A 26029-nucleotide genomic window follows, 5' to 3' on the forward strand; every position below is an offset into this window, starting at 1 on the left:
ATGAAAAAGTGAGTTTGAGTTATATATATGATAATAATCCTGTGTAATTGCTTAAAGCCAGTGGGAGGAAGGATCTCTTGTAGCGTTCAGTGATGCACCGCGGCTGTGTCAGTCTGGTGCTGAAGCTGCTCCTGTTTATCGAGAAAGGCAGAACGGGGGTGAGAGGAAAAAGCGTCTACTGGATTATTAACAGGTTGTCTTAGATGTGTCGCAAAATTACATCATTATGCTTTTGGACAAAGGAAATTACAAAACATTTGCCACTACTTAACATTCTCGAAATATATACATATATACATTATTTAGCTTGAAACCTGACCAATACTGGATTTTTGAAGCCAATACTGACTATTTGTAATTTGGGAGTTTAAAAGCGCAGAAAATAATACAGCAACGGATATTAATTTCTGAACGTTATAATGGCGCCACTGCATTCTGAAAGCCATTATTTATTTATTTTTTAATTGTGGCATTGTTTCTAAATTAGCTCAAACCTACTTTGACTTACTATTTCTGTACTGCAGTGCTCACAGGTCACATAACCTATTCCTCATGTACTATGTTTATTTCCTTTTTAAAAAAATTGTGATAAAGGCGAGGTGGCTGAAAACATTTAGTGGAATGAAACCGGTCAGTTGTGTGGCATTGATATTCCTTTTTTTATGGTCACAGTGATTATTTGTCTGCATCTTGCAAAGTGTGTAATATATGAATCTGGGAACGTTCTGATTTCCTTGTGTGTCCTGAACCTCACATCCATGCTATCAAAAAGCCAGTTGAATGAAAGCAGTGAGTAGAACAGCTTCACCTTCATGGCTGCTTTAGAGAGATCAAGATTCAAATTGTGGTGATGGATGCTCTACATTATGTCTCTCTGCATATTGCTATGATTTGGATTTCATATGTCAGACTGCACCACAGGCGATACAGAGTAGTTTTTTATTACGGCGGCTGACTGTCAAATACCTTAAATGCTTCACATTCAGCTCAAGAGCCAGCTGAAGCATGTTTAAGTGTTTCACTAATCACAGGCCTACCTCTTCCCTCAAAAATGCCTCAGTACATATATGCACATTAATGACTGTAACCAGTTGAGATAAAGTAATACACTGACTATGGACATTATTAAGTGCAAGCCATTGACTGATAAAATACATGAGCCGTGTTGCTCTCAAAATCAATGTAAGCACAACCCCATTGACGCACCTGGATTTTTGCTTCATTTCAGCATGTAAGTGACTTGCAGGGGTCACGAGTAACAGTTTGTTCTGGTTAATGCTGTTACCAACCACTTTTCTTGTGTTTAAAAACCCTTTTAAAAACTAAGAGTATCTTAACACTGACTCACTCCGTCAGATATACTGAATCTCAAAGTATGCACGGGGTCAGAAGTTATCGGACTAGTATCAGCGCTTGAGGCATCTCCACCCAAAGGCAAACACTTGAGAAGCAAAGCTAATAAATCAGAAGGCAGCTGAATGAACAGCGAGCAACACACATGAGAGTATGAACAAGTTAAACTATCTAGGCAAAAGTTTTCAAATTTACTAAATTGGAAAAAGAAAAATAACCTCTTTTAGTAACACTTTCTTTTCCAAACAAAACATTTATTTGCAGAAGAAAAAAATGTATTCTCATACTGAAGTTTACCCTTTGACCTTTTCTTTTCTGACCTTGGAAATATTTAAGAAAAAAGGAGAGAGAGATGCGGTTTAAAACTCCAGAAAATGCTTCGAAGTTTAAGTGCGCTTTACTTAAACTGAAATATGATGTGTGATTACCCAGAGACATTATTGCTCCAGTTACAACCCATGGCTTTATGGCAGCCATTCTGTCAACTTTGGCAACCAACATTGATCCCTGGCAGACAGCCTGGCAACCATTTCGAAAAGTTGCTGTCGGGGGGCGCTTTCTGGTTTCCTTTTGATTCTCCGCCTTTACACATGAACCAGAAAGCAGTGGAGTGAAGCAGATGCAAAGTAGTTTTTCCCCCCTGGTGGAAAGTAAAGTGGAAGACACTCTCATTTCAAAGGAGGAAGTGAAGATCAGTAGTTTTAGTGGTATGAATAAGAAATGTGTTTCCAGATATTTATTTATGTCCAATATTGCTCTTCATATTCCGTTGTTTTCTGCTCGCTGCCTCACATCCGTCTAGACATAAAGATCATATGAATTCATAGATGAAGTGTGTCACTGATCCGTGTGAACAATCCAAAAAGGCAGTTTCTGTCTGGATTTAGTTATTCACCTTTTACATTGTAGTAACAGTGTGTGCGTGTGTGTGTGGTAATTAGAGTTTTTGCATAAATTTTTACCTGGATTCGAAGTGTCAACTACTCACACTTTATTACACACTTGGAGAAACGCATGAAAATGAACACCCGTACAAACATTCTGCAAATGTTCCCACTCTTAAATTAAACACTTTCTCTTCCATTCACTTGCGTTGATAGGTTTGTATGTTTATGCATGTGGATAAATATATGATAACAATATAGTTTATGTGACATTTCCATCGCCTGTCACTGTTCAAATCATGCCTTTGCTTGGTATTTTACATTTCTGGCGATAATTGTCCAGGATTCTTCAATATCTTTTATTTTTATTACATTTTTTTTAATACAGTATATAATTTGACATTTATTTTATGAGATTCATTTAATAAGAATATGGTGCTAGTTTTAAGCAGTTAACGTGTAAAAGTAACTTTTGTTTCAACTGATTAAACCATTGCTTATTTCCTGGTGTGCATCTTTTTAAAGCTGGGTTTTGTAGAATTACTGCTTTAGTCTACTTACTGACTAAAGCTGCTTAAAGCTAACTGATGCACCAGTCGGAACCAGCTGACTGGTGGGGAAAAAGGTGAAAAAAATAAATAAATGTAATGCAGAAAACCGAATCAGTGACAATTAAGAGCAAGAAGATTTCAAGAAATGTGCCAACAAAGACTTACAAACAAAACCCTCTTCCATAGAGTGTGTGTACTATATTTGACGGGTGGCAGTTTGCAGTAACACTGGCACAAGTTAGCGTCTTGCTAATTAGGCAGTCGGCTAATCAGAACACAGAGTTGATATAAACACCTAGAATGGCTGAATTCAGAAGGCCTTTACCACTCTGCAAAATGTATATAGAAGAGAGGAGATTCTGAATTAGACTCGAAATACCAAGAACAACTTTCGAACCCAAACAAAGAGCTTTGAAATCCATAAATCTCAGCACCTGGCGGAGTAATCCTTTAGTCACTGGTATTGATCAACAACTCTATACGCCCCTCTTGGATCTATTAAGGCTATTTCCTGCTGTGATGCAAAATGCACCTTTTCAAAAGTTAGCCTTCCAGCAGCAAACACCGTTCAGCATGACGTCTCTTTAAATCCACTTTCACACTACAGCTCTGTTCTATATACTCTATTATCTGATATGATTTTATTGTTTATTTGGATACATTTTTTTTCTTTTTACAGTTTGTGTATTAAGACACACAGTACTTCAATTTAGTCCTCCAGAGTTTTCCGGATGACTGTGCCTGTGATATTTTAACTTCATCATTCCATAATACAATATGCTTTTTCACATACAATGCATTTACATTTGAGTTATGTGTGCATTCATATGGACATAGGCATAGTCATACAAAGCTATAAAAGCATATCTGATCTCTGAGCATGTTGCTGTTGTGTTCATAGTTCCTGGTGTCTTATAATGGCACGGTTTCACCAAATCCTCGTAATTCTGTGACGCACACATGTCACGGTTGTAGTTTTAAACCCCCTTCAGTTTGTCCTCTCCAGTGGATATTAAACATCCACTGCGTTTGGCAGAGGGCAGTTTTGTGTCGCCGTGCTTTTGATTTATATTGTTGATGTAAGTCCTTCCAAAGCCATTTCAGTCCGTTGTCTGATGAGTGGCCCTTAATCAGCACATTTCACCAGACCGCATGAAACAGTCGAGTGTCCTTGTGGCTGAAGTTCTCTTGTCTTGTTTCAAATGCGAGGTCAGTTTAAGATATTGCGGTGGACAGAAAGTTGTCAAATAGTGTTTTGTATTAAACTCTACTCATTCTTGGTCCACTTTTTCTGTAGCACTCTTACTGCAGAGTGGGAGCAAAGTAAAAAAAAAACATGCATCTTGTACCTAAGACTCTCTCTGAATCAGGCAGTTGTCTGTAAAGGAATATCATTCCCTATTATCATACTGTTATGCCTTAGCTTTCTGCCAAGTCTTAACATGTCTGTCTCAACAAGACAGACATGTTAAGAAGATCTAAGTTTCTGTATTAATCCTCCCCATGCTTCAGCCAGCTGATGGTTCCGATGTAGTAAATCATATTTAGTTCTTGGCTCTAGCAGCTACCGGTGTGATAAGAATCCAGCTGATATACGTTTTTTCTTCCTCCTTATGTAAGTTTCTGTTTGTTTAAAAAAGTGTCATTTTCTTTACATTATAGTCAACTAATTATAAATGTGGTTTGATGTAAGAAAAACTCTCGTCTAAACATGCAAAGCAAATGTAACATTTATTTTCATCCGTGTTTACAAGACCTCATTTTGTCACAGTATTTCAAGATAGATATTGTTTTCATGTGAGCCACAGGTTGAGGATTTATTCGAGACACTGTAATAAACCCTCGCCCGGATTGTCCTTATTTTTAGGACAAAATAGCTCTATGATTGCAATCTACTATTGACTTTACACATCATCTTAATTAAGTTTCTACAGAAAGGTCTGTGTGAGCCTGAGTCTTTTCTCACACTCTTGAGGGCCTTTCCATCTGTTTTCTACCAGCAGCCCAAAAAGAGATAATGCTGCCAAATTAAAAATACATTTGAATATCTAACGATATACTTTTTTTTATTGTTCTTTTGTGTCCTCAGCATTCAGTTTACGAACCTTTAGATCTTTCTGCTTGCTGCTTCTCGCTGACTAAATAAGGGAACTAAAACTTAATTGCTTTTTCTTTGTTCCAGGTATGTGTTGGGAGAGGTTTGATTCTCCTTTTTCTTGCTTAGGTTGACTCGAAAATTCTCTTTTAAATTAGACATTTCTTCTTTCCTTCTCTTTCTCATCTCCCACCATCTAGCATTGAAGCAGTCAAACCTGCTGTCTTGTGTATGTTGGTCCCTTGAGACCCTTTATTGTTGGGATTCACTTGAATAGCCCGCTGAGTGGATGCTGGATATTGACAAAACGGGCTACTTTTATCTCCACTTTACACCAAGGACCTTTCTTTTTCTTAGCAGGGAGCTGACCCACCGGGACTCTTTAGTCCTCCTCATGACCTGTGAAGGAAGTTTCCCAATTTCTTTGTGTAGCCAGTCGGACGGGCTGGATGGCAAATCTGTAGGATGTTTTCAGCAGCAAGAAATATTCTGCAAGTGATTGCATTTATTTAAAAAGGACTTTAAAAAGGACTTTGCAAAAATCTGACAGTTGTAAAAGCATGAATAAATATTTTATCATTCTTTTTATAGATGAAATGATAATCTTAGAGAGTACCTCCACCTCAAAAAAACCATATATATTTCAGAATGTAGAGATGAAATGCATTTAAAATTCTTGAAATTCCAAAGTAAAATCAATAAATACGTGTCATGCATCTTGATTTACTCTCTTTCCATTCTGTTAAAAAACAAAGTGCCTCGTGTTTTCTCTCTCATTTGGTACAAAAACCTCTCCCGACTTCAACCCGCTGTGTGTCACTTTCCCCTTCCTCTAAACATAGGTGCTTCAATTGAAAAAAAATTGTTTTGTTAAAATGCTATCTTGCAATGCAAACCTTTTTAATGTGTTGAGAAACTAAGGTTCACAGCACATAGGAAACTGAAGTGGAAAAGAAAGAAAGAAGAATGCCGCCTTGTATTTGTTGCCTGATTTTCCATCACAATAGCACCTATTTCAAAGGACAGTTGAGCGCTGTAAGCTGCTATACCATCTTCTCTCAGCTCGCCTAAATGTCATTGATTTGTCTTCTACCTACAGGATGTAATTTTCTGCCCCACTGCTGTAGCGGCTTGAGCTTGCTCATGCTGAGGCTTTTGTCTCTAATGCAGTGAGAAGCCAGGTTGTCCTTATGCTTAATAATAGACTGATGGAGAAAGGGCTGCTCTGTCTCGGCTGCATGCGTGACGCTTCCTAAACCTCCGTCTTCTCCATAAAGGTCAGGAGGAACTCAACGTTGTACACTTACGGAAGGATCAGGTGACGTTTCGGTTGTATTACGCAGGGACCAGACCTATATTTTGCTTTTTCAAGATTATCTTGAATACTTCAAAAAGGGGCTCCCGAGGCTCAATTTTGTTCCCAACTTCCCACACCTGGCGGGTCAGGTGATCTAGCTGCTATCCCGTAGCCTGGTCTCGCCATTCCATTGCAGATGTCCATGATTTACTGTCAACCTCTGTATTTGTGTCACAGTATTTCAAGATAGCTATTGTTTTCATGTAAGCCACAGGTTGAGGATTTATTCGAGACACTGTAATAAACCCTCGCTCGGATTGTCCTTATTTTTAGGACAAAATTGCTCTATGATTGCAATCTACTATTGACTTTACACATTTTATTAACTGACCTGGCTTCTTATGTTATTGATGGGTATGGCGCTGTTGTTAGGATTGTCAAAGTAATCTTTCACTTGGCCTCAGTAGAAAAAAAAAAAGTTAGTTCTACTTTAAATTTCCTCGGGAGGACTCGGAAGCTCACAACCCAACAAGTGAGTCATAATAATGGCTGCTTTTGTTTCGTAGCTTTCGTTCTGAGTTCATTTTTTGGCAGTGGGTTGAGCTGGGTGGGGGTGTGTGGGGGGGTTGGATGAGTCCGGGCTCGCTGTGGGACACTGCTGTTGTAAACCCTTGCCCTGTGACCCCCGTAGAACAGCCAACCATGGCCTGCTTCAAAGGCAGCACGCAGACTGCTTATGTCTACATACTTTGGACTCATGACCCTCCCCCAGGCACGTTCCTCTACACCCCCTCCTCCTCCTCCTCTATACTAAATACCCCCCCCCAACAACAAAAGAATGGCCCCAGCTGCCCCCCAAGGCACGCAGACAGATATGGACCTATGCTCCGGTTTCATTATTCACCATACTTTTCGGCTTTAGTCTCTCAGGAAAAAAAAAAATGTGTCTTAACACTGATTTTGGGTTGTGGATGTAGCAAGGATTAAGAGCTGGTAGGTCCAAGGAATTGTAACACTCTACGGGGAGCGAGGTCCTCCGGTTGGCTGGCTCAGGATCATGTGTGGAGCGCTTGTGGCCTTTGCCTTCTGTCACTGTCACAGTACCCAAACCCAAGAACCCCACTGCCCTGCCCCTTCATACACAAGGGCTAGCCGCACATTTAAGCCAGTAATATAGTGCTGTTCTTCTAAGCCACATCTGTCTCTTGCAGCAGTCTGGATTGCAATTGTCTATTCAATGGCAGTAAATAGAAATGTCACCCTGTTTGTCTCTCAGCTTGTGTTCTGTGCAACCAAAGTTAATAACGCTTCTTGTGTTTTACCGACAGGCTGAATGCTTCCCACTTCATTTTTTTTTACTCGCTGCAGACTCCCTGTGTCACTCACTTGTTCAAACAATTGTAGTCAATAATGGAATTGAGGTGTAAAAAAAAAAAGCTCTACTTGGCAACAGCTACACAAAAAGCATGTTTATCTACCACTCTCTCCTTGGTTGTTGGTGTTTGTGCAAATAGAGTGGTTTTTTCCTGCTACTTTTATATTCATTATGCTTAGTCAAATTTCGGGTCTTATTCTCAAAATCGTGGCCATTGTGACTATGAGTCATATTTACTGTGGACTCACCACCACTAATGGCGGGATAAGGGACACAAGGACTCTGGGGAGAAAAAAAACAAAAAAAAAAAACACAACATGTCAGGTCAGGCAGCTCCAGTTATATCACTTAATACTCATCTCTGGGTCCGTCTGAAAGTCAGCACAGAAAGTAGCCCCTAGATGAGCTAATTTAAGTAACTGCATAGCAATCTCCTTCAAGTTGCCAGTTAGCCAACACGGTTATACAAAGTCAGCATGACCCATCATTTCTATTTCAATTTTCCTTAAATGCAAAAAAAGAGGAAAACTAAACCACCCCAGTAAAATGCGGCGTGGTCTTCACCTAAAAGAGTACTGGCAAAACAGTATTTGACTTGAATAAATAATAATTCAAAGTGCTCTATGGTGTCAGATGTTTAGACCCACATCACTGTATAGGGATACATTAAGTCTCCTTTCCTTTACCTTATTTAGTATACCTAGAAGGCTTTTTTCATTTCTGCTTTATTAGATAGATAAATAGCTTGGAGAGAGCGAAGGACATGCAGCAAAGGTCCCAGGCTTGAATCAAACCTGAGCTGCTGCAGAAAGGATTTAGTATTTTTAGTCTTGATATATGTTGCGCTCTACCAGGTGAGCTACGGGGCCGCCCTCCTATAAGGCTCTTTGTGAAGGAAGTGTTGAGTTTGTGTTAATATTTGATTTGTTTTGAGACTAGGAGGATAATCGATCCACAGGAAATTAAACTGCAACAATTGTGATGGTCAATTAATTATTGGAGACGTTTTTCAAGCACAAATGCCCAAACACTCTCTGGTTCCTGAATCTCATTTGGGAAGATTTTGCTGCTTTTTCTTTGTTTTATATGATAGGAAACAGAATATTAGAATAGAGTTTCTTGACTGTTGGGCTGACAAAGCAAGTAGCTTAGAACAGTTATGATAGGGACCTTTTTCTCTCACTGATAAGAACAGAAGAGTAAAAGTCTCCAAACTCCTGCATTTTGTAGGAACTGGAGCTCAGTTGTGGACGGTCAGACATCCTTCGACCCTGCTCACATGCTAAATGCCGTGTTGCATCACTGCACTGTATTTTGATTTTGGTTTTTCATTAAAGAAGGAAAGAAGCCGGCCAGACGAATAATTTAAGCCTCCAAATGATAATGTATGATTTTATATGAGGGAGTTCTTCTTCATCCAGTTTGATAATTGAAGCTCTCAGTGCATAAAACTTGGGCCGTGAAATGTCTCTGGGCTGCCATTCTACTTCGTCCTCATAAGAGCCATCCACTCTTACTACCCAGCGCAGATAAATGATGTCTTAGTTAATTGTTTTAATCGCCATCTTCACAACTCAACACCCTCCAAAATTGCAAAGCTTGGGGGACTCTGAAGCTCTCTCATCTTCCACTGAACAGAATTATCCTTCCACAACCCTGCTTTGCTCTGCCTCCGTGACATTCACACTTGATTAGGCTTGCAAATGAAGTTTTCCTTCTTTTTGAGGTAGCAGGCGCGACCTTGGCCCCAGAGACCTGTTAAGTCTTTATTGGATTGGCTGGACATATTAAGCTGGGAGGATGTCCCAGCAGTGTTTTTTAGCTCCGGCCAATGCACCTGCTTCATCAGCACTCCTGCTTCAGCGTCTCTTCGTGGCTCTTTCGTAGCCTTGTGTCCGGACTCTTGGAACCTTCCAATAACTTGAGATAAAGAAGAACTACTTGGGGTCAAAAGAGCCCCCATTTGTGAGTTGATTTACTGTAAAACTGCCCAATCTTTCAGCCACTTCACTTCATATAACTTACAGGAACAACTAAATGTAGCAGAGCCACCATTAAAGTTATTAATTACACCTGTGCTTGCACTTGTATTAAATGCCCACACTGAGAAAGGTCTATTTTTTTTTTAACATAAGGCTTTAACTTTAACAAAAACGTTGATATTGATTGCTCCTGGGGGTTATCCAACATTTCCAGTAGCTTCGAGTCTTTTTAATGTTAACAAGGAGTTACCGTTTTCACAGGAACATTTTGTCACATTTACAGATAACATCTACAATGGTTTTGTTCTATCAAGTGGCCCAGTAAGTCATGATAAGGCATAAGGATATTGTGTGCACAGTACCAGGACCCTGAACCAGAAGCAGCTAAATGGAATCATCAGTTTCACATTTGACTATTGGAGTTTTTGAAAGTTTCTTTGCACATTAATAGATATAGGCAATACTATCACTTCTTAGGATGTTCTTGATGTTTTTAATACTCATTATTGAAATGATCTTATTGTTGTTGTGCCACCATAAGGATCTATCTGCATCATGTCGTGTTTATTATGATGTTGAGCTAATACCACTGCCTGTGTTTCTAAGTATTTGACTTCCCTTTGATGCATCTGAACAGAATAAATAAGTGTAATCTGTTAGAATTGGGTTAATTGGTCAGTATAGCTAATTAGGTTTTTTGTTTTTGACATGATCCTAAATCAACAAAGGAACTATTTTTTTTTATAATTTTATCTGTTTAATTATCTGGTGATTGTAAAATGTCTAGAATTATTGACTCACTTTCTTCAATATTAAATTAGCTGTACTCTTGCTAACTTATCCTCCATTGCGCTGGCAGGTCAAACGTCGATATAAGTTGGAGCTTAGTGGTCGAATTCAGAGGACTTTGTTTAAACATTACCACACCATTAGAATGACATTTACGCCACGAAAGGGCAGCGCAATAGCTCAGCGGTTAGCGCTGTTGCCTCACAGCAAGATGGAGAAAACCTGCTGGTCTGTCTGTGTGGAGGTAACGTGTTCTCCCCAATGAGTGGGGTCTCCTCTGGGTGTTCCAGCTTCCTCCCACAGTCAAAAGAAATGTTGGGGAGGTGAACTGGAAGCACTAAAAATGTCTATAGATGCCTTTTTGAGTTATTAAAGCGTTATTCTACTTGTAAGTCTCAGCAGAGTGCCAGACGAATGCTGTAAACCGGTGCTGGCTGGTGCCGGGTGGAGAAGATGTAAAAGTGCCTTTTGTTCTCAAAGTTTTGAACAGGCTTTACTCGATCAGACGAACACAAAGAGATTGGCTTCAAAAGAGGTTTTACATTTCTTCTACATCAGAATTTGGATGACTTTGGAGACCGATTTTTAGAATTCCTCTTTTGATTGGTCAAAAGCAAATTTTATTTAAAAAAAAAATGTATAGATCATTTTAAATTCAGTTTCCTTCAGATAAGTTGTTAAAAAATAAGAAAAAACAATATTCAGTCACTTGTAATGTTTTAGCCAATCTACAAGTATACCCTCTTACACCAGTGATCTCCTGTGTTAGTTAATGTGAGTGTCGAGCTACCAGACTGTATGAGCTGTCCATGATCATTTATATTTGTATGGGTTAAATAATTCCTTTTGTTGTTTTTACATTTCTTTTTTTTTTTTTACATCTGCCTCCTCATTATAAACGCCGCTGAAGTCTATAAGCCCCGAGAAGAATGCTGACTGCAGAAAAAAGTGAAGTGAATTTGCCGTCTCTGTAGAGCTCCTCATATGAAGAAGTGCAGCTGAATAAAGAGGCTTTGCTGTACCATCAAAGCTCAGGCATGTCTCCCCTCCTCTGCGTCTCCACCTACTGTACACTCGCTCCCATGCCTGAGAAGCACATTAGCCATTCAGCTCAGCTCTGACAGCCCTGTTAGCGATGACGAATTTGATTTACCATCGCTATCTCAACGTCATATCTTCAACCCGCTCTCTCCATCTAATGTAAAAACAGACATGGTGATTATACAACCAAGGAAAGAGGCTTGTTTTTATGGGACGATATAAGAAAAGGATTCTGCACATATAGATGAGTTGTCCTAGATAAAGGTATCTAGAGATACATTTAAAGAAGAACCGAGCACAGTTGTCACATAGTTCATTTTAAGCTGTGTTTTTGTTGTTCAGAGTTTTGTTTAATGGACCTTTTGGACTCATTTGTGTGATTTTGGCATCATCGCCTCGTATGGAGGCAGGTTCCTATCTTCAGGTAGGGAATGAGGTCATTCATTCCACCTGCAGTAAAGAGGACAACTGTGTAGGTCACTAGTTACTCCATATGTAATATACACGATGTATTACTATACAGGCAGGGAACAGTAAATAGAGATTTCACCATCAACTACTGACAGGTTGAGTGTTGCATGATTTATAACCTTTTAAAATACAACGCATAGCATTGTGGGATTGTTAATAGATGGTAGTGTGCATGCCATGGACATTACATTGTGGGATTTTTTTTAAGGCACTGTATTAATTATCATGAGCATAAATATCACACTTGGAATTTGGCCACTCAAATAAAATAGCGGAGGGTAAATATGGTGCATTATATAAAGTGTGTACAGTGAATAAATGCTACAACTCCACCTGCGGCAGGCACGCTCAAAGTGGACTGACCTTTTTAAAGTGGACCAGGTATTCTCAAACCACTCCTCTGAGGTCTGCTAGGCTATTTAAATTTAGTTTATAATGTTCCTTTCACTGTTTAGCTGATTAAACGGTTAATTATTAACGCCTACTGCAAAGACCTGTGCTCTGTTTGTATCAGGAAAACACAATGTTGAATGTTAACATGGCAGCAGCAGCAGCATCATCATGTTGAGAAAGGGAGGAACATCTGATGAAAACAAAGGAACTGAAGTGATATTAGTGAGCACTCATATCGGTATTGGGTATCAGCAAGTACTCAAATGTCTGAATAAAAGGAGTATCGGTGCAGCTCTAGCTGATATCGATCAAACAGAAACATGCATACGGACAGCTTTATAAACTCTGAGGAAATGGGACTACGTATGCTTGTTTATGCCATTTTTGTTGAGTCTTAGATCTGGCCCCTCATCGTTTTTCCCTGTTTGGCTCACATCTTACAATTATTCACTCTTAACACCAAATTAATATTTCATGTGTATGCTTGCATTAAAGCTAACTGATCATGGTGTTAACATAGAGAGAGAGATGAAGAGAGACTTCTTCACTCCATTCTGAAATGCTTCCAGTGGACATTTGGACCATGTTAGAAGTGTTACAGCCAAGCCACATGGACGATCTGGGTTACAAACTGGGTAACAAGCTGATGGACTTGTGAACAGAGTCAAAGAATTGGCATGGCCTCTTTGTACAATCTGTAGAACTAGTTATTAGTTATCAGTAACCCTGCAGAATATAGCGAAGACGAGTTCAGCTATAAAGACAGATGTACTCTCCCATTGTCAGAAAATGTTTATCCTGGATTTCTGTTCAATTCTGCAGCTCGGTGCGCCTTTTACATCTTTAATCTCACAACAGACTCTTAAGGTCTCGACTTTTGCTTTCTCATATTGAATATGGAAGTCTGATATGATTCAACAAAACACTGGATTAAAGCTTCAAGGGCAACAACCTGTTTTGTTCTGTGGCAGAGGGAAGGTCGCACCGCATGAGGCACGTTATCGGGGAAAATCGAATCTCTGTGCGAAGTGTTTAATTTTTGCTCACCGCAACAGTGCCGCTATTAAATCGACGTGTTTGTTTATGAGTCACACCAAGAAAAAACCCACCACGTCCTCATGTCTTTAAATCTTTCAGCGGGGGGGACGGACGTGCTGTTTGTGTAATTGTTCCTGCAAAGACCTGCTGGTGATCCAATCATTTCATTAGTAACCCGACCTCAAAAATTCTGCTAAAAACAATTGGTTGAAATGCTTGCTCTGCTTCATAAAACAATCCCTAAAACTATTTCTGCTCTGCTTCCTTCCACTGTCCCCCTTATTTATTTATTTATTTTTTTTTTTTATAAAAACTTCCATCTCCAAACCCTCATTACTGTTCCCCTTCACAGCAGAGGACGGACCGGAAACAGAAAGTGAATTATGAGTCATCCAGAAATTGTCTGTACATTTGGATCTCGTTATTTATAGATGCTTCCTTTTTTGACACAGAGTGGAGCAGGGCGTTAGTGCACTGACATTATTACTTATTAATGCTGGGGTCTGCATTTGGACATTACTGGAAGTGAGACAACCGCCTTACTTGAGTGTGCCTGTTATGATAAATGACCTGAAATATTATGGTGTCCCACTTTCCCCTCTTTTTCTTCTATTTCTGCCTCTCTTGTGCTATCTGTCTCCCAGTCAGAAGTCTTGACATTTTAAGAGCAAGTCTCTCTGATTGAGGCATAATGATATATGCATATGCAGAATCCTGAGAGGAGAGGAGTAACCTCTGCCGCCCTTTGTTCCCCCCCCGTCTTTTATTCCCTCGTTCCGTCATATCTGCAGGAGATTGAGCGATATATACCATCAAAGCTTTATTTGAAGCTTCCCACTCTCTTCCAAAATCCTTTTGATTTCCGACAGTGCGAGCTGCTTAATATTCCAAACTAGTCGGTGGCCTTTTCAGAGAACTAACAAGGTTCTGAAGATGCAAGTCTTGTCTTGGTGTGAAAGGCAGCCGGGGCACAGCCCTCTGCTTCTCTCAGAGCTCACACCGAGGTGTCTGTGCTACCAACAAGTTCAGAGCTGTTCCTCAGATGCACAGAGGTCGGCGTGACGTGTTCTCTTGTCAGTTGAATTTCTGTACTTGTTCTGCAAGAGCACCCATCCTCTATCCTTTCAGAAACAAAATATCTTTTTGTGCACTCTGTTTTTCTTGTTTTATTTTTAGGGTTTTCTGGGTTGTGGGAGTCAGGAAATCATAGTTTGTGTTTTGTTAATTTTGGTTTGAACAGACCTACTTCATTTTAGAGCTTAAACATGTAGTCCGTCGATCGATTAGAGGATCAACAGTAAATTAACGGGCAGATATTTTGATATTCATCAATCGTTTCACATATTTTTGAAGCAAAAGTGTCTCGAATACACTTGTCCCAGATTCCAGAATTTGAGGTTTTGCTGCTTTTTTTTTCTGTTTTATATTCCTGTAAACTAAAAAAAAAAAAAAACATTTCGTGGACTAAACAATGAATCGATTATGCAAGAAAATAAACAGCAGATTAATCTGTAATAAAAACTATTCGTCAGCAGTCCTTCTCTGTTTAACCGAACACACGGCAAACTCAACTCCAGGCTCGACGCAAAGCGAAATATCTGATTTAAACGAAGACTCGTGTGAACACTACGTTGGATGTCAGAAAATAAAGCATCTCTTTTCTGAGCTCTCCACATTTTTAGGGTGCGGCCGCAACGGTGTTTCTAGTTGAAAATCTCAACCAAAAAAAAGCAAAAGATGCTAGTCTATCATACCTCTTTTGTTAGTGGTGATATTTTGTCAAGATATTCATATTTTTTAAAGCCCTCAAAGTGCTTTTTCAACGACCCGCTGTGCTCCGCGTTCCCCAGCAGCCTGCAGGAGCACTTCTGCCAGAAAATGATGCTACGTGGACACAGGCTTTACGTTCATAATTTCAGCTTTTGCATACTTAATGAGATAAATAATCCCTGTGCCTTAACTAGTAAATTGTTGTTGCTAACGGTTGTTTTGCATGTGTTTTATTTATTTGCAACGTCTGCGACTTATTGCTGGAATCCGATGGTAAAGTCTTTCCATCGGCAGCGTTCGTCTACAAGCATGAAAGCAGAGTTCAGGGCGGAGAACACCACAGAGTGTTGACAGGCACCAAGGGTATTTACTCAGCCTCCAAAAACTTCCAAAACTTCTTATTTACTTTCATCTTGGCTTCCTCTTGCAAGCTTGCCTTTGCCGCCTCCCACTCCAAGTCTTATCCTTTCATCCTGTTTCTTCACTTTAGAGTTTGGAGTGCAAAAGCAGGAGTGGCTCTCGGAGATACTTCAGTTCTCAAGTTTCTTTCTTTTTTTTCTTTTTCCTGCTGCGTTTGCACATTGACTCCACCACCTCCCTCCACCAGAGCCTGCTTGTGCTTGTTGCCTCATCCTTTAACTGTGGCACTCCAATGCCGATGTTACCGTGATCTAATGACTGCAAGCAAAAAGTAGCTTAGGGTGTATGTTGACTAGGGTAGCTAACTTATGAGGCTACAGGTGAAGTGTGGACACTCGCTTTTTTAAGAAATGTACAAATGGAAACCAATCATGTGCATGGGAGAGAAGAGAGCAAACAGTGGGTTAACAGCTGCACCCTATCTGGGCACAAAAAGGGATGGACAGAGCCTCCAAATATATGCAAAGCACCACTAAATAACATCAGAATTTACTGTCTATATCCCTGAACACTTGTGACAACCACAACGCATCTCCCAGCATGCGATACAGGCCCACTGAAACACTCATTGTTCGCTAAATCCAGTGTGAAATTTACCCTAATGTTTTGAGAGTTGGGAGAGGTTGGCAAGTGGCCAGGGCTTTTAGAGAATACGCCTAGCATTGGTGACTAGTTTTGCCCCCCCCCCAAGTTTGCGGGGTGATTAAAGACCTTTTATTTTTTGTTATATGCATATTTATTTGATTTATTTAGACCGATATAAATATAGAAGCATTGTATTATTTCACTGCAGAGCATAAAATGTACTCCAGATTGTCATTTTTTTTCTTCACTGCTTTTGACACGTTATTATGAATACGTAATGAGCAAGAGTTTCATTTTCTGGAGCGTATGTTTAATTTAACCCTTGGTATAGAACTTGCATGATATAAAAGAGACACGTTATCTTTTGTCATCAGCCAATGACAGATTGAAACTTTTATATTTAGCTTTTTGTGGGCTCCATCTCTTTTTAAACCCACATAGTTGACCACACACTGGAAAACAGCACTTAGGGAAAAAAGCAGGGTATTTATCCGGCAGCTACCTCGGCACTGAACTCCAAAACAACGGCAGAAATAAGTTGATAATTGAATTAAGAGAAAATAACTTGAGAAAGTTCATTATTTTCGTACTGATTTATCGTTTAGTAATGTTAAATGTATTTTAAAGACTAGACAATTCATTGGTTATAGAATAGAATCTGCAGATTGATCGATAAAAGAAATCAGTTTCTGCTCAAATTGAAATGAAGTGGTATTAAATCTAAAAATGTTTGTATCACAAAGTCTCTGGTCTCAGGCAGAGTTGATGAAATGTGCGATAAGCAGTGAACACATTTAACCAGTTTGCTTCTGCTCCGTAAGCAGACAACTCAATTAACTAAGCGCTTCACTTTGCAGACTTGTAATTCTTGGACATTGCTTTCGGGCATCAGATGGTCAACGGTGGCTGGCACAACGGTGGCATCAGTGGTGCGATCGCTCAGTGTTTGGCCAGCCATTGACTCCCCAGAGGAAATGGATATATTATGAGGGCCCAACAGATGGGTCTCCGTCTCTCTCTCTCTTTACCCCAACTACAAGTCCTGATAGATGGCTGCTTGTGTCAGGATGGCAGCAAATGAGGAGGCGACTAGAAGAATTAATGACCTAATATCACTTTCAGTCAAGCGGCCGTAAAAGACATATCCTCGGCCTAATGTTCACAATGTATTCACAGGAGAGAGCCATAAAGTTGATGTTCGTGATTCATATGCGAGGTGTCAACCCGTTGCTTAAGAAAGGTCGATTGAATGGGACAATATGTAAAGGCTATGAAAATGGTGTCGGCGCAGTGCTAAGCTTTGAGAGCCACGTATGAGCCACCTTGAGGAGGAGCTGGAGTGCTTCTCCGCTCTCATTGCCCTTGATAACACAACTGTAAGAGGTTATTTCTATAACTCGTTCTGCTCTCTGGTTCAACTTCGATGTGAGAAACGAAATTGCAGAAAAGAAGATCTTCATATAAATACAGTTTATTTTATTATATAAGCGAATAGGCTTTGTTTCCTGCTGTCCATGCCTTTTAGGTTTTTATCTCTGTTGAGGAGTTTGTTTTCAGTTTGGTTTGTTTGTCTGTTTGTCAGAAGGAAAACGGAAAAAACATTGACCTGATTTTTTTATAAATCTTGGTGGTAAGGGGTAGTATGGGCCAAGGAAGAACCCATTATACATGCATTACTTTTTACCTTACGGAAACGGCCTTGGTGTGCCCTCCTAGTTTATTTCTAAGGGGATTTATTTTTTATTTTTTCGATAAGCACTTTTTGAAGATGAGGAATGTTTTGATTCAAACAAGACCAGACCAAAACGTCTTTTACGCATACTGCACAATCAAATTAAAACACAGTAAACTGACAAAAAACATTAACAAATTTTCAACTTATTAAAAAAAGTCATATAAACCTTATTTTGAAATGCATATATCTGTAGATATACAAGTTACACCAGGACATCGGTGAGCAGAATTGCAAGTGAACCACCTCTCCGGGCTAAATAAGTCAGATCCAGATTTATTGCATCTCATTATTAATGTAGTTACAAGACGTCTAAAACAGTCACATTGCTCATTAAACACATGGCCTTTGCTGTGTGATGTAGCACTACTTAACATCACACTAGGACATTTTATCAGGTACACATAGCTAAAACTAATGACAGATGTTAATTATATTAAGTCTATCCTCATTAATATAAATGGGATGGACGGAAATAATATAAACCCCTGTGAGTAATAAGCAAGTGGTTGATTAGGAGAATCTTGACGCTCTTAATATATAAGATTGTTAATCTTGACTCTATAAATGGATGCCTGTGCAGTGGCTCAACGTAGCTGCTTCTTTAAGCAACACTGTGGACAGATGTTCGGAGGGAGGAGATATCTGGACTGAAATGTTGCCTAGAAAAATGCATAGATGGCGGGAGCGGTGCAGGATAGGCTCCAGGAATAATGAGCTGCTCTGGGCTGAGGTTTACTCTCATTTTCTACTTCTCACCATCTGCCTGCAGCACACCTGCCTCAAAAAAAAGAAAAAAGCATCAGTACGCCCATACAGTAGCCAGGGAATATTGATTAAGACTGCTGACATTTCTACTTCCTTTTCACTCTGTCTGGGTACAACATGTGCCATCTTTCAGATGAAGGAGGGTTACACAAACACACAAACATCCACCCGATGTTCCACCAGAGCATAATTATGTCAGAAACATTTAAATAATTTGGTTTCTCAGACCTTTTACAGTAAAGATCATATAAACATATTGTAGCTTCAGGATTTTTTCTCATAAATTACATTAAATCATTTTCTTTTTTCTTTGCTAATTTAATAACAGACAAATGCTGGACAGCTGATTTCTCTGAAAATGATGTAGTTACTTATTTGTAGCAGGCAAATTCTTGTGTATTAATGGTGGATAGACAGAGTTTTAGTTCCACAAGGAACCTGCACTATTTAGGAATGCTTTTAACCTTTAATTGAGAAAAAAGAATAACAGCAGAAATTTGTATCAAAATCTATTTTTATACATTGAATTGGGATTAATAACAATGGCTACCAACTAAGGATGCTTTAAATCATTTAACTTGCTCTTAATTTGATTGCATTTGCATTATTTTGTTAGATGTTTTGTCCATTTCACCTTGACTTGTTCTTGGCCTTCTCTCCGCCTCTTTACTCTCCAAGCATTGCTGAACTGTAGATGCCATGCAACGACTGAAGCAGCCCAGCTGGTTGTGTTTATTTTTAATGTATTATACAATATCTAATTTAAGTGCTTTGTCAATAAGCACATTTCATAAAAAGATCAATATTCTCTTCTGATGTGGCAATTTAGCACCTTCTTTGGTTTAACAGCCTGTTTCAACAGGGGCTAGAAATACATTGGTGAGATTAATTGCGGAGTAAAGTATCCATGTCACTCTGAGAGCATTTGCTCTGATAGATCGGTTGTACATTAATGACCCTGCTGTCGAAAAAGCCTATAAATTCATCACGGCTCCAATTACAATTATTTATGCGTTTCCTGGTCTTAATTTATCGAGCATCAGCGTACGAGTCTATGGAGCATTGATTTAAGGTTGTAATTAGCCACAGTGGGGAAAAAACAGTTGATCATTTTTTGTTTCCTTCAGAAAGGTGTGTTTTGGAAAGCTGCTTTGTGTTCAGGAGCAATTATTCATAATTTACCTCTGGAAACATTTAGCCTGTGAAAGGATTTCATGCAGAAAATGTGGAGACTGCTTGGATCAAGATGCTCAGATTACTGACATTCTTCTGCATGATTATCACATTGTTTGTGTGAATATTTAACATGTGATGGACCAGCAACATGTCCACTGTTTCTAGCTTTATCCTAATGCATGCTGGACCAATCCTGCTACTTTCCACTACGATGACTAGCGACTGTGAATAGCAATAAGCAGGTACTTCAGATTGATGCTGTTGAGTAACAAATGCTGTTTTGTCGGCAAAAACTTTGGTTGGGGTGGATGTTAGGAACAACACAGGCCTTTAAGTGGTCCCCAACCTGTGACTCAGGACCGACAGAAGGAGTCACAGGATGAAACTAGGGGTCGTAAATTGGGATTAATAAAACACTGGTTATTTTACCTTGTTTTTCTTGTGACATAATATATATTCTGATATAGTTAAATGATTCAAACAAAACAATCTGATAAAAGGAAATTACTTTTCTTTTCAACTGCTCCCAACTCATAGACATGTGACAAAGGGGGCACCAGTAGATACGGCTTTAAATTTAGGATCACAAGCAAAGAAGGGAAGCAATGTTCAAGGGGTTGTTATTTTTTGGGCTTTTTGGGACTTCTTTAATGGCAAATGGTAGGACTTGAGTAATCTCTTGAGTAATCATGTATAAAGCATACTTTACACATGATTACAAAGAGGAAAAGACACACAAAAAATGTAAATAGCATGAACAAAACCAGTGAACAACAACATCTATAAATATGTTCATGTGTGTAGGTTCGTATTCAGACAAATATTACATTACATTACATTACAGTCATTTAGCAGACGCTTTTATCCAAAGCGACTTACAGGAAGTGTATTCAACATAGGTATTCAAGAGAACTACTAGTCACCAGAAGTCATAAGTGCATCTCCTTTCTTAAACAAGCATCTTAAAGCATAAACCAGAGCAAAAGTATAGTGCAGAGGCAAGTTACTACGAAAACAATAATTGCAACAGACTAATACGAATACAATAAGTGCTACAAACTACTACGAATAGGATAAGTGCAGTAAACGAATATGCAGTTTCTTCACATAAAGTACCTGACCAGTAGATCCACATCACTTGACCAGTAGATCCACGTAAAGTACCTGACCAGTTAAGCCACGTTAATGGAATTCCACTTTCTTCTCCGTCTTGTTTAGGTGCTGAGGGAACTACAAGCAGAAAAATCCCAGAAGAGCGAGCCTGTGGAAAGACTTGGTGGTGAATGTCGACAGGATGTCCAGCCAGTTGGCCGTTTCTTTGTGAATGGATTAGAGGTCAGTATCAATATCCTTTCAGGGCAAGACACAATGGCGATCAAAGTCATCAAATCTCAGCCTGTTTAAACAGAATATTTATTTGTATTGTTACTAAGATCCCATTCAGCGTAGATGCATTGCTAAACCTCTGATTACGACTTTGGATATTTTTGTTTTATGAAATAAATCTACTCACAGTATGTCAGTAGATTCTAATTCCTCTGTATGCCAATCCACTGAATGGCCCAGTCTTGCTTGCATGATGAAATGATTAAGCATAGCTGTTACAATTCCCCCCCAAGCCCTGCATTCCTTCTCTTGTCACCACTGAATCATCTTTGAAAGCATAAGGAAGGCTCTGAGCTCTTTGAACTAACTCTGGGTTCATGAGCTTGTATAACACAGGTTAGTGTTTGTGTCTGCATGAAGACACACACACACACACACACACACACACACACACACACACACACACACACACACACACACACACACACATATACAGCAGTTGTATAATCTCTGGATAATGGCAACACCACGTCATACAACAACTGATATTTGAGACTGCCGTGTCATGTGGCCAGTGTGTTTTATATTCGTCATCAACAACCAGAACAAACATACTATTGAACTTGTTATTTTCTTTGTAACATATGCTGGTACATTTTGCACAACTTATTGTTCAATTTGTTTGACAATCAAGTTCAAACAAATGTAATATAAATGTGTTCTTGCCTCTAATTGGAAGACACTTGAGTCATTTTGTGTTGTTATTTAATAGTTCTCAAAGGGGTCTAGCTGCAGGCTTTATGTCTACCTCATTAACCGACAAAAACACAAGATGCAGCGTAATTAGAAACGATTGATGTTGTGCCCAAGGATGAAAACAATAAATACACACACAGATGTATATATATATATATATATATATATATATATATATACATGTCACATATTTTACTAACATTCCCCTAAAAATGTAGTAATTCAGTCATTTGCTCAGCTCTGCTAGTTCAGTGTACACTACCGTCTCCTTCCTGTTTGCTCGAGTTCACACAGTCATAATTTAAAGCGCTTATATTCCATGTGCACTAAATGAAACCATAGCATGATTTGTGTCTTATCTTTTAGCATCCTTTTCCACCCCCTGTTTAAAGATCCATATTTGTTTCTGTGATGTTGTAGGACAAGCAGACAGCATGACCTGCCTCTAAAACGACGCAGACGGTCTTGTTCACATATTTATTTTTTCTCTTGTCTCCTCTCCATTTGATTAGGAGTTTGCTTAATCCCTCAGTAGGCCTCAGTTATAAGCTTTTTGGTAATGACCTGCTTAATCCTCCTACTAGAGATAAAACGCAGAGGCGCATTAACTTCAAAGCGGTTTACTCACTTCTGGGCTGCCTCTAAACAAAGCATTATTGAGCAGTAATGCAAGTTTAGCTGTTGGTCTGTTGTGTTGGTGAAGGTTTGTTAGCCGAGTATCTTTTACTCTTCTATGAAAGGTGGACATACTTGATTTGCACCAAGGTTTTGGTCTTTAGTGCATGTTTTACAGATTCATGGGGACTGGGTGGATCACATTTGAAACCACCTCTGTAACTGATTTGTCATTCAGATTTTGTTTTTGTTTAATGATTTTCAGTCATTTTTGAGCAAACATTCTCTGGCTCCACTATCAATTCGCCGGTTATCTTTATTTTATGTTGTAGAAAACTGAATAATTTGGGGTTGAAGGCTGTTAAGCAACAAAACAATGCTACATTGATCTTTAGGAAATTGTGATTTTTCTGTATTCCTTTCATTTTATAATGAATGATTAATTGACTTATTGAAAATATATTCTGAAAATATGTTTATTGTGAAACTAACTGTCAGTTGCATTCTTGGTGTCACTAGATTTGGTAACTTTTAAGACCGTTTCAGCAACTTTATTTTGAAAATGATGCTGTTGCGTAGATTAGTATTAGTAGTCCGACCGTCAGTTTTCCTTAAAGTGAGTTCCAGTGCTGCTCCATGAATATGCAGGCATCCCGACTTGCTGCTCTGTAATTTGAGAGAGAGAGAGAGAGAGAGACAGAGAGAGTCATAACTTCAGATCGTGACTTATTTCCATATTAAACAATCACAAGTGACTTTCGGTTGCACCTCTCTAAAGGTTCGGCTGCATCTTGAGTGTTAAAGACCTTGATAACTGACCTCAGATAAGTGCTGCCTTTCATAACTATGACTCAACCTTGTAGCTTAGCAACCTTTATGCAACAACAAGTTTTAATGAATTTTTTATTCCTGTGACCCGTCTGTTGTACAAATTTAGTAAACCATGCCTGGGGGTGGGTGGGTGGGTGGGTGGGGGGGGGAGTGTAAATATATTTTGGTGACAGACAGATCTGTTTATGTACCAGTACTTCTTTATAAAAATGTGAGCGTCAAAATACAGCTGTACCAGCCGTGGGGTAAAGATGCAAGTTTTTCCCCCTGTCATCAGTTGTTGCCTTGAATTCACTCTGATGCACAGTATCATCATCAGACTCACAACCACACACACACACACACACACACACACACACACACACACACACACACACACACACACACACACACACACACACATCCCATCTCCACAGGCGCTAACATGCCTCACAGCTTCAGCATAAGCGGATAATTTACAGGCAGTCTCAAAGCCCTACCTCGCTTCACCGTGGAGGAGAGCAGTGAAAATGTCAGGAGTTTAGTCGGGGCTACAACACCTGCATCTCACGCACGCACGGGGCTTCTGCTCCAATAGCTCCCCAAGGAAGGCTCGCGAGCACTCAGCTTTTATTGCTGTGATGACTGCTCATGATTTTTACACCAGAGGACAGCAGGAGAAGAAAAACAACTCCATTCACCCATCCTTATGCTCGCTGCTGCAGCAGTTTGGACATGTTGTAAATGTTGTACATTCTGCACTGGGGGACCAGGACAGAGATTAGCTGCTGGCTTGACTTAAAGTGCATTTAACAAGATCCCCAAAAAAAAAATGTGACATTTGATTTCATGAGAAAATGCCTAAACCCTTTCTCATCATTTAAAAAAAAAAAAAAAACAATGCTAGCATTACGTGCCTGCTCGAATTTTCCCAGCCTCGTTACTGGGGATTTGTGGGATAAAGACATCCAAATATTTGCATGTGTTGTCTGTGCGAGGCAGAATTAATACCCATAGTTTTAAGCCGAGGGATCACTTGCTGCGGTTGATGAAGCGCCCAGAGATCCCTCATACACGCTATAAACGCTCACAATCAAAGTCTAGAGCCCGATCTGCAGAAGCTGGGCCTGCGAGCGCCCCGGGACCTCAGGAATTCAAGACTGTGAAGCCGGTCGTCCTGTTAGTCAGTGAAGACGACGTTCACTCGAGCGGCTACAGTGTAGAGCTGTCAGCAACATCGTGTAGAGCTTGTCCGCCAGATATCATTAAGCTCTCATAAGGTCAGATGGGATTCGCCAGCAGTTTGTAATTGTGAGCGCGCTGTACATCTTACATGTAGTTATGATGTAATAACCATTTTCAGTGCCCTGACGAATATATTCTATAAATATTGAACTGTTACATTCTTAATTTATGGATTGGTCCAGAAAACAGTGAAAAATATCGACCCCCAGTTTCGTAGTGCACGTGGTGACGTCTTCAGATGTCTCGTTTTGTTCGACCGACGGTTTAAAAATCAATGATATTCAGTTTGCTATCAAATAAAACACAGAAATGTAGCTCATTGTTATATTGGCAGTTGGCATTTTTGGCAAACCAATCTCTCAATTAACCAATTCATGTTTTGGCCCTAAATACCACTAATGTGATAGGATTTCCTAATGGCTACAGTTTCTGGCTAAATTGGAGCATGTTATATTGATGAAGTGAGTTCGCTCTCAAAGTGTTTTCCTTTGCCTCCTGACTTTGTATTAAGATAAACAAAGCACCATACAAAGCTTGTAAATGTGTGACAGCCCTTTACGAATTTAAACACAATGCAGCCTTAACATATTTTCTAGTAATGCAAAAATATATATATACGACACATTTCCCTCTAACTAGCAGCTCAGTGAATAGTGTAGTTCAGGCTGTTAATCCTGTGCTAATTGTACATTTATGTATTGGCAATATAGGGATAAATAATAATAAAGTGGCCCTAACCTTCTTCACAATATTCCTGCTCATGATTGAGGAGTAAATTTATTCCCATTGAGATTTAATATTCCAAAGCTTTCCTTCATTCCTTTTCCAACCCGCATGGTTCATTCAGGTAGAAAGAATGATGCCATCATATACAAATCTTAAACCTCAACAAGGCACTTCCTGCTATTTAAGGCACTGGAAAACAAAAGCAGCTTTTCAGTTTACGTGCTCCAAGAGTCCCGCCTCAGGAAACTGAAAAGCTGCTTTTGTTTTCCAGTGTCTTTTTCCTTAATCTTTCAGGCACGGAAGAGTGTTATACTCCAACAGTTTGTCTTTCACCTCCTGTCAAGTTGCATCTGTGTTTTTTTTTAATATATATTTCATTTCAGTGTAGTCTTCTCTCCAGATCAAAAACAGTGTTATTACCAGAGGGATTATATCGATGTAACACTTTCTGAGTTGAGCTGATAGCAAGTTTGATTACACAAAGGTCCTTCCATATCTCCAAGACAAGTCCTCATACCTGAAGGATGAAATCAAAATGATGCAACTGGCTGTCCCAAAGCATTTTCTGCTCCAACACCTCCATGGTTTATGTCTGAAAACGACTTAAAGGGAGGCTAAAGATTGTGGTCGTGGTTGAGGTTAGGGAAGGATTTCCTTTAAGGGAAAAAATAAATAAAAATAAAGTGGATGTTGGCAGGAAACGGGAATCAAACTGCAGTCTTGCTCTTAACTATTCCCTCTGATTCGCACCATAGCAGCCTCTGTGGTCTCGTAACAAACCACACAGTTCCTGTCTTTGCTACTGAGTGAAGGAAGTCATTATTTTAACAA

The 26029-nt window shown here is 39.4% G+C and overlaps 1 protein-coding gene across 1 annotated transcript in view; it reads left to right on the forward strand.

Moving 5' to 3' along the window:
* The window catches only part of glceb (glucuronic acid epimerase b), a 46769-nt gene that overhangs the window by 1942 nt on the left and 18798 nt on the right, over window positions 1–26029 (forward strand). Inside the window, exon 2 of the mRNA XM_054620248.1 lies at window positions 20939–21055. The gene's annotated coding sequence lies outside the window, so the exon portion shown is untranslated. The remainder of the gene's footprint in view (window positions 1–20938; window positions 21056–26029) is intronic.

Source organism: Anoplopoma fimbria, chromosome 2 (genome assembly GCF_027596085.1).
Source record: "Anoplopoma fimbria isolate UVic2021 breed Golden Eagle Sablefish chromosome 2, Afim_UVic_2022, whole genome shotgun sequence".
Lineage (NCBI taxonomy): Eukaryota > Metazoa > Chordata > Actinopteri > Perciformes > Anoplopomatidae > Anoplopoma > Anoplopoma fimbria.